Here is a 15288-nt window from a genome sequence, read left to right on the forward strand (position 1 = left end):
GTAGCCCACTAGGTTCCTGTCCATGGGATTCTCCAGGCAAGAATACTGGAATAGGTTGCCATACCCTCCTCCAGGGGATCTCCCCAAACCCGGTATCAAAGCCGAGTCTCCTGCATCTCCTGCTTTGTAGGCAGATTATTTACCCACTGATCACCTGGGAAGCCCAGGGAGGGATAAGGATGGATTAAAACTGTCCTCTTGACTGGATGTATGTCCAGTCTCCTCCCTTACCTGGAGAGCCTTAGTGACCAAAAGCCATTTGGGTCCCCTTTCCTCACACTTCACCAGAGCTCTCAGGGAGTAAAAGGAAACTGAGTCCAGTTCATTTTCAAGTTATCTGGGAAAAAAGGGAGGAAAGACAGATGGCCTTTGATCCACTGCTCCGGGAAGAAGCCAGGAGGGTGAAGAAGTCCTGGCAAAGTTGATTCCACCCGAGACTTGAGGACAAAGATGGGCTGCATTGTGCTGAGTAGCAGGCAGTGCTATTTTTATCCCCTCCACATAATCTGATTTCCAGTTGGCATGCTTTCAGACAGAACTTTCCTATTAAAATGTGATACAATTATGACTGAAAGGAAAGCTTGTGCTCAGAAAACTCTTTACAAAAGCCTCTCTCACCACGATGCCCGCATGACTATGGCCTAGCTGGACTTTTGAGGGCTGATTTTGTCACCCGTGTCAGCCCGACTGGACACATGTGGCCAGCACTTTATGAGGGATGAGAAATTACTGCAGAAGATGGGCGGTGACAGAAAGACACTATTGCTGCCCTGCCATTTCATCCCTGGCCCAAGCAAGCACTATGGATTTGGGACCTCAGACACGGCCCCCAGAACTTGAGGTTCTGACGGAATACTTGAAAGAGGTTTAAAGAAAATGTTGGTGTTTGGATGAGGCTCAACTGGGCAAGCAACTCTTGTTTCCTAACCTGGAGAATAAGCTTTCTGCTAAACTGCACAGAGGGAAGGAGATTAACGTAGCAATGAAGGAAAACAATGAAGTAAAACCAGATATGCACTGCTCTCATGGATGGTACCTGGCCTGGGCTCCTCTGGTCAAGGGGAGAGAGCATCCCCCTGCCAGGTAACTGGGCTGCTCACCAGGTTCAGGTGGCGGGGCTGACGTCAGGAGAGGAGCCAGGCTCCCAAGGCAGAACAACTCAGAGCAGCCTGGCTTCATCTTGGCCTCCATAAAAGCATCACAGCGCTCCATCTCTATTTTTAGAACTCTGCATTTAAAAGGTCAAGTGCCTTCTAAAGTGTTTATTTTTCTCTCCGGTGTTTGTGTCCTGATTGAAGTGCCAGCCTTGTGCTGCTACCCCGCCTCCACACCAAACCAGCTCTACTCCCAGCAGCTTGCTTTTTACCTGAATTGCCAACAAAGCTTGGAATTAATAGCCTTTGGGGTTTTGTTTTGTGTCTGAATCTGCGTCCAGTCTTGACCCCTAGAGCCACAAAAACATGGGAACCACTCAGGAAAGACATGTTGCCTTCCCTGGGATGGCCAGTGGGCAGAGTGCCCCCCACCAATGAGGGTCTTCATAGATGGGTGCAAACCCTCCCCACGTGAATGTAACTTGACCCTCGAGAGTTCCACCTCTCAGATTCGGCTCAGTCCTTGCAGGAAGTCTGAGGCCGCATCCAGGAGCCACCCTTAATTCCTGAGCCCCTCCACGGAGAGCTGTCAGTCCACGTCTATCTTGGCCATTGCCTGTCACCTCTTGCCCTGGGCTTCTCCACCTGTCCCTCTGTGTCACAGCACTCTCTGAGCTCCTCCCACTAGTCACTCTCCCAGGATCATCCAAGGCACAGATGAAACCTAATTCCCCCAAAGCAGAGCAAATACAGAGGAGCGGTGCTCCATGCAACCTTAGCTGGGGCAGCTGGATAACAGTCAGAACTCCAGCCCCAGGAGATAAGCCCTGCCTGCTCTGCAGACGCCTGTCTCTAGTCCAGGGGCTGTGCTTCAAGCCACCAGCCGGCAGCATCCTAGTCCAGCCATCTCGCACAGGACTCCCTTTTGACTGGTCCCCTCTCCAGTGAAAACTGAGTCAGGAAAACTCCACCGGGAGCCCCACAGGCAGCAGGGCCAAGGCAGTGTGGGGTTCCCAGCCCCCCTCTGCAGGTTCGACTCATCTTATCTAAGGACCTGGAGCCTGAGACCAGGATTCCAAACTCGCCAGACTGCTCGGCCCCAACCTCAAGAAAGAGGAGAAAAGAGAAGCAGGGCAGAACACCAGGAAGATAAAACACTTCTCCCAAAGAGAAAAACCATGCTTCTCACCCCGAGAACACAAAACCACTGTGCCCGCGGAAGCGACATCTTTCAGGTCCAATCAAAAGTGTCTGTGTCTGGGTCATTTCCTCAACTCTCCAGAGCAAGGCCAAGACCTGCTGTCCAAGACAAGTGCCAGCTCTTTCTCTAGGACAGGGCAGAGCAGTTTCTAGTGGAAAATCATAATAAACAAATAAAGCACAACCAGCCCCCAGGGGTTAGAGGTCTCAGCGTCCAGCTCTTGGTGGGATGCTCATCGTCTACTCTGGGTTGGTATCTCCATATGCAAAGTGCCGCGATTCATCCAACTCCCTCGATTCATGAGAGAACACAGTAAAAGGAGAAGCGAAAGGCAGTACAGCCAGAACCAGAACACAGAGTTCTTCAGCAGTTCTCACCGTGGAACCGCATCCAAATTAAAAATAAATAGAAGCCTGGGTACATTCTTTTCTCCAGGAACATCCACTCCCTTGCCTCCTCAATCTCGGCCTCCCCTCGTTCCCCTCCTCTCTCCTCTAGGCGCTGCCTCACTGCCCCAGCCCTTCTCCACCTCCGGCCTGCCCATCACTGTCTAGCTGTCCAGGGCCTGTCCCAGCCCAGCCTGGTGCTTCCTACCCCCTGCACCCTCTAATCCACCCTCCCAGGTCCCCATCCTCCACTGAGATCACAGGGCAGCTGTAGGGTGTGTGCAAGTTTTGGAGGTGACCGGTACACTATGGTGAGGGCCCCATGGGAGACCACAAGATCCAACAAGAGCCTCCCACCAGCCCAGAACTCTTAATCCCCTTTCCTGCAGGGTTAACCCTTCCACTCACCAAAGTGGCTCTTTCCTTTAGTCGGCTCTATCCTTGAGCACACACACCCTCTCCCTCCCCCACAACTCCTGCCTCAGGGAGAAAATAAAAGCGAGCAGGCGATGACTCCCTTCCCATCCATCCAGGCTCTGATCTGCTTGCTTCTGGACCCAAGGAAAAAAGCACTACTCCTCGGCCAGAGCATACCTCCCCTGGTGCTGGATGTACCCCTCTACTTTCTCAGAAACTTCTCTTTCCCAGAAACAGTATTTTTCTCTCCCTACCAGATACTTCCAACAGCAAGAAAACCTGCTCTAATATATGTCTTAAATTTTTTGCTTGACTCCACATCCTCCAAAATCTAAAATGCTGCCTATAGACTCCATTTGCCGTTTAGTTTCTGCTGGGCCCCCTCCCATCCTTATGTTTTCCCCTCCATCCCCTGGAATTGTTGGTCAAGTTCACTGAGAACCCCCTGCAACCTTCAGGTAGACAAAGACAGAAGCTGCTCTCTGAGTTGCCTCATCTCTCAGCAGCATTAGGACCTGACTGACCCCAAGATAACACATTCTCCTGTCCTTCTGCATCAGTCTAATGCCTTCCTCCTCCTCCTCGTCCTCCTCTTCTCTGCTCATCCTTCCAGGTTTTTGTGGCTCCCTTCAGGTGCTGTACAGGTCCTTATCCTAAAATTCATCTAAGGCTCAAGAGCTGCAGATGCCAGCCTCTCCTTTGAGCACCACACGCATACTCAACTGCCTTCTTGATTTCCTTGAATCAACCAGAATCTCATACTTTGTGTGGCCAAAGGAGTCTTAATTTCCCCCAAGCTTCCAGATGCTCCTTTCCTTTTGGTCGATCTCAATTGCTGGCTCTAGCACTCATCCTCAACCCAGCTGCTTCCGTCTTCCTCCATATAGACTCAAAGCTCTCATTGTCCTTTTGGTTCCAGCTTTTTATTTCAAACCACACCTTGTGTCCACCCTCCACCCTGCCCAGGCCTCCATCATCTGCAGCTGGGCCTGTGGCGGCCTCCCGGCATCTGCTGCTCCTCTTCTTCCATCTCCCGCCCCGTTTCCCTGCACCACATGTAACTGAGGAGACCCCTTGGGACTTCCTGGGCTGCTGAGGTCCCTGCAGTTTCCATTTCGCTCTCCCAGATGCTCATTCACCAATCACTTCCTGTCAGGACTCTCCCTCTCCAAACAACCCAGCCAACACACTGTGAGCAGCCGACGCCACATGAGGGTGTGGTGGAGGCTGGGAGCTTGTGACGATGTTCTGGTTCACCACTCAGCCAGCCTCAGAGGCATCCCTGCCTGGAGATCACTCATTCTGTATCATCTTTTTAAGGTGATACAGACAGCAATAATCATGGGAACATGTATCACATGCATAGAAACAGGGAGCGATCAAAAAGGGGATATTAAGACAATTAAAAAAATTAAAAATACATACAAAAATGAAAAAGTCAATAGAAAAGTTGAAAGAAAATACGGACCAATCACCCCAGAAAGCAAACTAGAAGAGCAGATGTGGGAAGCCATAGCAAAAAGATAAGAGTGAGCAGTGGACCCAACATCCAAAGGACAGGAAGTCCAAAAGAAAAGTGAGAAAACCAAGGGGAAGAAATTGTCAATGAACCAATTCAAGAAAATGTGTTTCCAGGCTGACAATACCCACTGAAATCCCAGCATGTGAGATGGAATATATTCAAAACCAAAGAGGGTCCAGGGGAGATCACAGCACAAGAGAAGATCCTAAATACTACCAGGGGCTTCTCCATGCCACAGTGGAAGCTCAGTGACAAAGAAGTAATGCTTTTGAGTCTCTAAAGGAAAGTTATTTTCAACCCAGAATGTTACATATAGCCAAACTATCATTTTGAATGAAGTGGTTTCCAGATACAGTGATTTGCCAAATATGTCGTTACCAAAGGGGAAAGGCAGAGGAAGGGATAAAATAGGATTTGAGGAGTAACATATACATACGTGTGCACATGTGGTAAGTTGCTTCAGTCTTGTCCAACTCTTTGCGACCCTATGGACAGCAGCCTACCAGTGCCCTCTGTCCATGGGATTACTCCAGAAAATACTGGAGTGGGTTGCTATGTCCTTGGGGATTTTCCCGACCCAGGGATCAAACCCACGTCTCTTGTGGCTTCTGCATTGCAGGCAGATTCTTTACCGCTGAGCCATCAGGGAAGTCCAACATATACATACTACTGTATGTAAAATAAACAAGTACCTACTGCATAGCACAGAGAACTCTACTCACTATTTTGTGATAAGCTATGGGGAAAAGTATCTGAAAAAGAATGTACATACAGATACAGTGTCTTACTTCAAAGGCACTTTTTCTCAAGAGCCTATTGGAGCAACAGCTCCATAAAAATGAGAGGAAACCAGCCAAATAGGAGAACGTGGCATCTAGTAAAGTGAGGATTCACCACAGGAGAGATACAAATGCAACCCCTAAACTGAAAACGAAACACGGCCCCAGGACAACACGAGGCAGCAGGTCTGGACACCAACCAGGCCAGGTGCAGCCAGAGAAAGAAGAGGGTTTCTGAGAAATGAGAGGGTTTGAACACAGTGAAAAAGAATCACAGGTCTAGTGGAAAATTCAAAAATGAATGAGCAATAAGCACATAGAAATTGAACAATTTTAAAAATAGAACGAGGCAATTATTTAATCCTGGACAATTCAAAATTTATGCAAGGAAGGGAATGCAGTCATCACATACCATCTGACTTAGCTGTGAGCAATAATTTACATAATTACAGTCAAGTCAAAAATACCTGATTGATGTTGTCAGAATTATTTTGTCAATCTGGCAGAAGCTTAAGCCTCACTTTCCAAAGAAGCGGGTCCATAGGTAGTATCTAAAACCCCAAAGTCAAGAAATAATATCAGAAATATGGAGAAATACAAAGGCACATATCAACTGAGATAGTAAAAAGAACTGAAAAGGGTTAATTCTGATGACTGAAGCTCAGGGATGAGGATGTGGGAGAGGAAGCTGCTTTTGAACCTGGGAGAATTTTTAGACATGATTGAATTAACAAAAAATGAGTCAGGGCAATATAGCAGGAGAGGCCCCTGCATAGAGTTTTGAAGGAACAAGACAAGCAAAATGAATCGGTAGATGGTAGGGTATGGAGAAATCACACGTCGACCATATGAATTTGTTACATATTTGTTGTCTTCCATAAGCATTTTATTTCATCAGTTCAGAAAAATAGTTCTCAAACAGAGAAAGGTGACATTTCAGGACTCCAGAGCTATCCCAAGGAGTCTGAGAAGCCAAGCCAGCAGCTCTAGTGATTGCAGTAGGAAATCGTGGTTCATGCCCAGCCGTTTCCAAATATCCATTCAGACCTTAAGAGCTGCCAAGAATCCTGGTACCTGCCTCACTCACATCTCTGCTCTTTAACACTGGACATAATCATTTACATCCAGTTAAAATGGTATCCCACTCCAGTACTCTTGCCTGAAACATCCCATGGGTGGAAGAGCCTGGTAGGCTGCAGTCCATGGGGTCGCTAGGAGTTGGCCATGACTGAGAGACTTCACTTTCACTTTTTACTTTTATGCATTGGAGAAGGAAATGGCAACCCACTGCAGTGTTCTTGCCTGGAGAATCCCAGGGACGGGGGAGCCTGGTGGACTGCCATCTCTGGGGTCGCACAGAGTCGGACACGACTGAAGCGACTTAGCAGCAGCAGCAGTCAGCTCTTCATGGTTAATTTCTAAAACAAGATGATTCCATATTGTTTTAATATACAGTCACATTTCACTCCTGTTAACTGGCCAAGATACATGAGCTAAGTAATTTAGCAATCTAATGCTAATACTTTCTCATAAGCTGAAAGATAACAATATCACCTACAATAACATCACCCCTGATAAGCTTTGACCACCAGCTTCCATGGAACCCCATTTGCCTCCTTCATAGTTGTTGTTCAGTTGCTAAATCATGTTCCACTCTGCGTCCTCATGGACTGTAGCACACCAGACTTCCCTGTCCTTCACTATCTCCCAAAGTTTGCTCAATTTCCTGTCCATTGAGTCAGTGATGCTATCTAACCATCTCATCCTCTGTCACCCTTTTCTCGTTTTGCCTTCAATCTTTCCCAGCATCAGGGTCTTTTCCAATGAATCGCCTCTTCTCATCAGGTGGCCAAAGTATGCCTTGGAAACAAACCAAAATCATTCTGTCATTTTAGAGACTGCACTCAAGTACTGCATTTCAGACTCTTTTGTTGACTCTCAGGGTTACTCCACTTCTTCTAAGGGATTCTTGCCCACAGTAGTAGATATTAATTCAGACATCATCTGAATTAAATTCAAATATTTCCATTTTAGTTCACTGATACCTAAGATGTCAGTATTCATACTTGCCATCTCCTACTTGACCACATCCAATTTACCTTGATTCACAGACCTAACATTCCAGGTTCCTATGCAATATTGTTCTTTACAGCATTGGACTTCTCTTTCACCACCAAACACATCCACAGCTGAGCATTGTTTTCACCTTGGCACATTCACTTCATTCTTTATGGATCTATTTGCAATTGCCCTCTGCTCTTCCCCAGTAGCATATTGGACACCTTTTGACCTGGGGTGGGGTTAGGGGGTGGCGCACATCTTCCAGCGTCATGTCTTTTTGCCTTTTCAAACTGTTCATGGGATTTTCAAGGCAAAAATACTAGAAGGGGTGGCCATTTCCTCCTCCAGTGGACCATGTTTTGTCAGAACTTTCCTCTATGACTTGTCCATCTTGGGTGACCCTGCAAGGCCTGGCTCATAGCTTCATTGAGTTATGCAAGCCCCTTAGCTATGACAAGGCTGTGATCCATGAAGGGGGTTGTCTCCTATTTTTCTTAAATAAACATTTACTTCTGGAGCAATTTTATATTTTCAGAAGATGGTACAGAGAGTTCCCACATAACTTCCCCCTACTGGGAAAACCTCACATGACCATAATTCACTTGTCAAAACTAAGAGAGAAACTAATTATTAACTAAACTCCAAACTTCATTCTGAGTTCATTAGTTATTTCCATGAATGTTCTTTTTCTGTTCCAGGAGGCAATCAAGGATACCACTTTTCATTTGAAATTGTCTTTTCCTATTTTTTTTTTAATTTTTAGTTACAAAGCATCAAATGACTGGCTCTATCTTTAATTTTAGCAAAGATCTGGTAAACTTGTAATGCAGTAAAAATAAGACAAGGAAATAGAGTAGGAATTTTTTAAAATATCTGAAAATAAATTTTACTTATGGAGTTCTACCTACACATTCCTTTCCCAGACCCTGCAGGAGTTGCAAGAAATGGTGTGCTGCCTACTGCTGTTCTTTGGAGGAGCATGGACTACATACATCACTTGCCCTTTGTCTACCCCCCTACACTAGTCAGGATTCTCCAGAGAAACAGAGCCAACAAAAAAGAGATTTATGACAAGGAATTGGCTCATGCCATTATGGAGACTGGCAAGTCCAAAATCTGCATGGTGGTCAGCAGCCAGGAGACCTAAGGAAGAACCAATGCTGCCGTTCAAGTCCAAAGGCCATCTGTTGGCAGACTCCCTTCTTCATCTGGGAAGTTCAGTTTTTTGTTCTAGTCTGTCCTTCAGCTGATTAGATGAGGCCCACCCACAATATGGAGGGTAACCTGTTTACCAGAAGTTCACCATTGAAGTGTTAATCTCATTCAAAAACCACCCTCATAGAAACAACCAGTATGTCTGAGCACACTGACCCTGCCAAACTGGCCCATAAAATTAACCATCAAAACCCATTTCTCTCCTTTTCCCACGGTATCCCACAAAAGAGTCTAGAAAAGTGAGAGGGAGTTTAACACTAGCCTGAAAGAATTACCTGGTGAAAATGCTCTGGTTTTCACTCTAGATGGGAGAGTCCATATGCATTTAAGTAGAGCTTCTTGTTCTGAACAAGAAGTCCTGGGGGGTGTAAGAACATGCGTAATTAAATGTGGGGGCTATAAAAATAGAATATTGATGTACGTTCTAGAGACTTAAAAAGTGGTTTTGACTCTGACCCTGGGGAATTCCCAGCAGCCTGCTTTGATAGTCCCAGACCTGCCACTGATGGCAGGAAATTGAGCAAAATTAAAAGTCTATAAACATACATGACAGGCTTTCTTGGAAAAGCTAGTCCATTTCCAGGACAGCTTTCCAAAGGAAAGAACAGAGAACAGAAAATTGGACACTGGGTCATCACAGATCCCCAGTGATCCTGGTAATGGGAAAGAAACACAAGTGTAGCCTGCCCATGAGGGTCAAATAGCACAGAAATACCACTGGAAGGGACCCTCCAAGAACACAGGGGACGAATGCAGAAGGGAAGCAAATCCTATGCCCATAAGAAGAATAAGTCTGACAAGATTTCCACACAGATATACCTCCAAACTGCGGAGGCCAATGGAACAGAAGCAAGGGAAAGCACAAAGCGCTGCAGTTCGGACATCCATCCATGCTCTGCAAAGTTGTCATAGGATTCTGAAACTTGATTTCTAGACCCAAAATCAACACTGGCATTTCTGACATAGTTCTTAAATTCCCTCATATCCAGTAACTTTCATCCTAAAGCCAGAGTGTAGGTACTCTTTGGATTTTGAAACATTTAGGAGAAGTATAAGCATGAATTTGCAGAGCAGGTAAGAAACAGGTAGAGCCAGCATTTTCCAGAACTTTTCCACTAGGGGATGTTTCTAAAGATGATTTAAGCTCCACCCCCAGCCCTGGTAGAAAAGCCAGGTGCAGATATTCAGGTCTATTGCAAATATGCTGTAGTCTTTGAGGTCACGCATGACTTACAGGGAAATCCACTGGGTTGGAGAGCGATCACTGCCTTGCAGACCACCACTCATCACTGACCACAGGTGAAGTCTGGGAAGACCTTGCCCCACTGAAGACTGGCATTACTGTCAGAGCCCGATCATTCTAAGGGTCATTTCAGTAGCCATACATTAAATGTCCCCCAGAGAGATGCATTGTGCTGTGTGACAGTGTTCTGAAACAAGGTAGCTCACCTACAAATGAAACTATGATACTGTGATGGCAGGTGTATTATGTGCAGATCCAATTAACAGATTGAGCACTAATGAAGACTATGGACTTGAGTTAAGAGTAATGTATCTGCATTGGCTTATTAATGATAACAAATGGACCTCACTAATGCAAGGTGTTAATAACAGGGGAAATTGGGCATGTGGAATCCTATATGCTATCTGATCAATTACTCTGTAAATCTAAAAATGTGCTTACAAAAGTATTAGAATCTGCTGATTGCAAAAGAGAGAGCAAGAGAGAGGAAGAACACATATGTATACACAGAGCCCATATGTAAACAGAATATTTCCAGAAATTTTCTGGTTGACTGGGAGCAGACTTAAGAAACAGGCTTAATCATCTATCTTTTCATTCCTTTTGAACTGTATACCAAGTGTATGCATTGCCTTTTCAATAAGAAATATGATTTTTAAAATTAAAACAAAAAAAAAGAAATAAAGGAACTAAAAGAAACTGTCTATTCCTTAAGTATATAGCTTCCCAGGTGGCACAGTGGTAAAGAATCCACCTGCCGATGCAAGAGATGGAGATACAAGAAACATGCGTTCAGTCCTTGGTCAGGAAGATCCCCTGGAGTAGGAAATGGCAATCTACTCCAGTATTATTGCCTGGAAAATTCCATGGACAGAGGAATCTGTCCACGGGGTCATAAAGTGTCAGGCAAAACTGAGCAACTGAGCACAATATTTAAGTAAAAGCAAAGTGCTAGGAAGACAGAGAAGCAGAAGCAGACCAAAGTAATTTTTAAAACAGGTAAACCCTGGACCCAAACTTTAGAGGTATCTGGTTGGGATTTGTTTTTATTTTTGCCCAACTGTTGGTAGATTCCAGGTGAAAGTACAGATATACAACCTCTGAGCAACAGTGCAGTGGTCATATAGTAACAACTGAGTCACATAGGATAAGCGGCTGGAGCCAGGTAGCTATGGGGTCCAGTTTGCCACCCATCTCCCCGTTGTCTGGTATTGTGTCTCTTCTCTCACTTACAGAAGCTTGAACCTCTGTAAGCTGTACATGTCCAGGCCCTAGAGGCAGCTAGTTCTGTTGGTCAACCAGTTTTTCCTTATTATGGAACCTGTCCATTATGGTTGGGGAAGATCTCCCACCATGCTGGATGGCGACCCAAAAGGAGCGATACCAAGAGAAACAATGGTGCTACGTTGCTCCCGTGGCTTAGCCCAACCCAGGAACTTCTAAACACACCCAAAAGACAAAAGAAAACTATCAGCAAAGACTGCAGGTTAACAGACCAGGGCTTGGGGTGGAAGCCAGGAGAGTCAAGGACTGATTGTTGTGTGTTGTTGCTGTTTTTAGAAGGAAAAATATCCTAAATATCTGTGCATGGAGCATTGTATTGTGGCAACAAGAGGCCAAAGCTTCCAGTTTTGCTTAGTAATTTTTAAAAATGTTATAAAGCATGTCACCTTGTGGATTTATAAGCTATTTCTTTTCCTCATCAGACAGAAATACAGCAAAGACTCTAACAATATTCTAAATTCCTGGCAAAGAGCCTCAGGACCATCAAGAAGAGCTAAATGTCCTCTGCTCAAAGCCTCCTTGAAATGTCAAGTGCTCTTGTGACTTTATGCAAGTGGCACAGAAGTAACGTCTCAAGCTTTGAGGACTTGTTTCACTCCTGAGAGAGGGATTCTGCCAAGCAAATGCTCTATCACCTCGTAGTACATCCAGCTCTGTCTCAAGTTCTTTCTGAGGGCCACTGCATCTCTTTCTTAGAGTGCCTCTCTGTTTCTCTCCATTTAGCACAAGGAGTATGTTCACTTAGCTTCCAATTTTATTAGTGGAACTGAATTTATTGCAGTCAGAGATGCTAAAGTTAGTCACAAGGTATAGTGGGGTGCTACTGTGGTCCCACTAGAGTTGGAGTTCAAGTAAGAACTGACAGCCTAAAACCCTAGTGTGCAGAAAAATCACCTGGGCCATTCATTATATGGCAGATGCTTCCTAGATCTGTAGCATCAGATAATCTGAGGATGGGAACCAGGAATATGCCACAATTCCAGACATGTCAGCTACCATCTACAGTTAGAAATTTGCAAGCCCAGCTGAGAACTGGAATTATTCCTCCTTGCAGCCTGCATCAGAGAATGAGTGGGTCACCTGTGATGAGAACTGGAGATTAAGGGGTCTTGCATTTCTGTTCCACCAAAGTCTCTGGAATCTATATGGCCCATCTATGGCAGTTCGAAAAGGAAATCAAAAAGGTCAGAATATAGGACCTTATGGGCTTCCCTGGTGACTCAGTGGTAAAAAATCCTCCTGACAAGCAGGAAATGTGGGTTCCATATCTGGGTTGAGAAGATTCACTGGAGAAGGAAATGGCAATCCATTCCAGTATTCTTGCCTGGGAAGTCCCTTGGGCACAGGAGCCTGTTGAGCTACAGTCTGTGGGGTCACAAAGAGTCGGACATGACTTAGAGACTAAACAACAACAACAGAGGAACTTATGGGATTTGTTATAGTCACAGTAATTACCTAGACTAGAAATGGGAAAGGATCTCAAGAAGCAGCAGGTCCCTCATGCTCCCCAGTGAGTGAACTTGTGGAGATCACACCCTAGAACTCCCCAGTTGTAACAGCACCAGCAGGGATGCTGCTGCAGCCACTCCCAGGCACCAAGTCTCTCTGACTCTGCACGGCTGCCTCCCACATGAAGAAGCTGCTCAGTCTGCATGCTGGGAATGGTCCATGGGGAACCCTCAGCCAAAAAGGGATGGGACTGGTGTAGTACTCTGGCTTCCCTGTACCTTGCTGGGCAATCCTGAGGCAGTCTTAGCAGGGTTCATCAGAGGGTCCCTAGCAGGAATGAGCCCCTATCACCATCATTAACCCCATTTTAAAAAAGGCTTTCCTTCTCCCTTTCCCTCTCCTCCAGTTGCTTCCAAGAGGTCACTGTGCAGTGAACTTGTAACTGAGCAGGACTCTATGGGGGCTGCCTGGAACAGACCCCTCCCACATATCCTCTGCTTTAGCTCCTCTCTGAAGTACTGAGATAACACTATCTGATGTACGTTTCCTGAGTTGTTTTACAGATACTAAAACCCCCACCAAAGGGAAGCAAGTAACAACTTGATGATCATGAGCATGTAGCCCCCAGACTTGCTGGCTCCTGAGGACTGATGACATTAACCTCTGTGACACCTCACCATCAAGCAATCAGAGAAATGTTCATGAGCTGATCACATACCCCAGGACATCCCCTTCTTCACACGGCCTTTAAAAATGCTTTGCTAAAGCCTATCAGGAAGTTTGGAGTTTTTGAGCACTAGCTGCTCTGGACTCCTTACTTGGCGCCCTGCAATAAATGCTGCACTTTCCCCCACCACCACCCAGCATCGGTAGACAGGCTTTACTGGATGTGGGCAAGCAGATCCAAGTGTGGTTTGGTAACAGAATTGTACCCAGCTTCTTATCTCAGGTTCAGTTTGTACAGAAAATCAAACTAAGGTTCAAGCTTCATCCTCTGCTCCCTATGAATTGCTTGATTATGTTTTATTTTTTTTAATTAAGGATAGATGAGAAAGAAAAAAAATTATTATATAAGAGTGGGCTAAATCCATATAAACAGATCAATTTTAAATTATTCAAAATAATTACGCTAGCAGAAAAACATACTAATCATAGGAATACAAGTGCAGAGGTGGCAACTGCCTCTAACTCTATTGACTATGAAGTGAAATTTGAGATTTTACTCTGCAAAAGTGACAGTCCCAGCACAATCTGGAACAAAGACATCTGAAATCAGAAAGCAAAAAGAACTACCCTGGATGCCAGTGCAAACAATACGGGATAACCAATGACATGAGCTCGCAACCAGAGGAATGATGCACAGCTTTTGTTATTAGGAATTAGATTTTAAGCACACAACTATTATAGTCATAGTCTCACACTGAAAACCACGTGATACTAAAACCTTGCTGTGCTGTGCTTAGTCATGTCTGACTCAGTCATGTCTGACTCTTTGTGACCCCTTGGGTTGTAGCACACCAGGCTCCTCTATCCATGGAGATTCTCCAGGCAAGCATACTGGAGAGGGTTACCATGCCCTCTTCCAGGACAGGGATCAAACCCAGGTTTCCTGCATTGCAGGTGGATTCTTTGCTGTCTGAGCCCAGGGAAGCCCATGAATACTGGAATACTGGAGTGGTTAACATATCCCTCTCCCAGGGGACCTTCCTGACCCAGGAATCAAGCCAGGGTCTCCTGCACTGAAGAAGGACAATACCAGCTGAGTTACCAGAGAAGCTCCTTAAACTTTACCCCTCCTACAAATAGTAACTCAAGATGAGTCATGGATTCAAATGCAAAACTTAAAAAACTGTGAAACTTGGAAAAAAATGTAGGAGAAAACCTTCAGGATCCTGACCTCAGCAAATAGTTCTTAGACATGACACCAAAAGTATCATCCATGAAAGGAAAATGTTGTTAAGCTGGACTTCATCAAAATTAAAAGCTTTTACTCTGCAAAAGACCCTGCAGAGAAAACGAAAAGACAAGCTAGAGATTTGAGGGAAAATAGTTGCAAACAAGCCACCCATCCATCTAGCCAACAAAGGATTTGTATCTAAAATATAGGAAGAACTCTCAAAACTCAACAATAAAAAAGAAACAATTCAGTTAGAAAATGGGCAAAAGACAGGAAACATTTCACCAGAGAATATGCTGATGACAAATAAACACACACAAAAAAGACGGTCAACATTATTAACTATTATGGAAGTGAAAATTGAACTATAATCGCTTTACTCCAATCAGAATGGCTAAACAGAAAACATTGATGATGCCAAATGTTCAAGAGAATTGGAGAAACTAGATCACTTACACATAGATGGTAGGAATTAATGGAAAATGGTACAGCCACCCTGAAAAACAGTTTGGCAATTATTTGTAAAACTTAACATGCAATTAACATACAACCCAGCAATTGTGTTCATGGACATTTATTCCACACACAGTGAAAAACAGGTACATACACACAGATCTGTACACGAATGTTCACAGTAGCTCTACTTGTAATAATCAGATGCTGGAAATGACCTAAACATCCATCAAAGGTGAATAGCTGAACTGTGCTGCATCCATACCACTCAGCAATAGAAGGGAAGT

Source organism: Ovis aries, chromosome 2, assembly GCF_016772045.2.
Source record: "Ovis aries strain OAR_USU_Benz2616 breed Rambouillet chromosome 2, ARS-UI_Ramb_v3.0, whole genome shotgun sequence".
Lineage (NCBI taxonomy): Eukaryota > Metazoa > Chordata > Mammalia > Artiodactyla > Bovidae > Ovis > Ovis aries.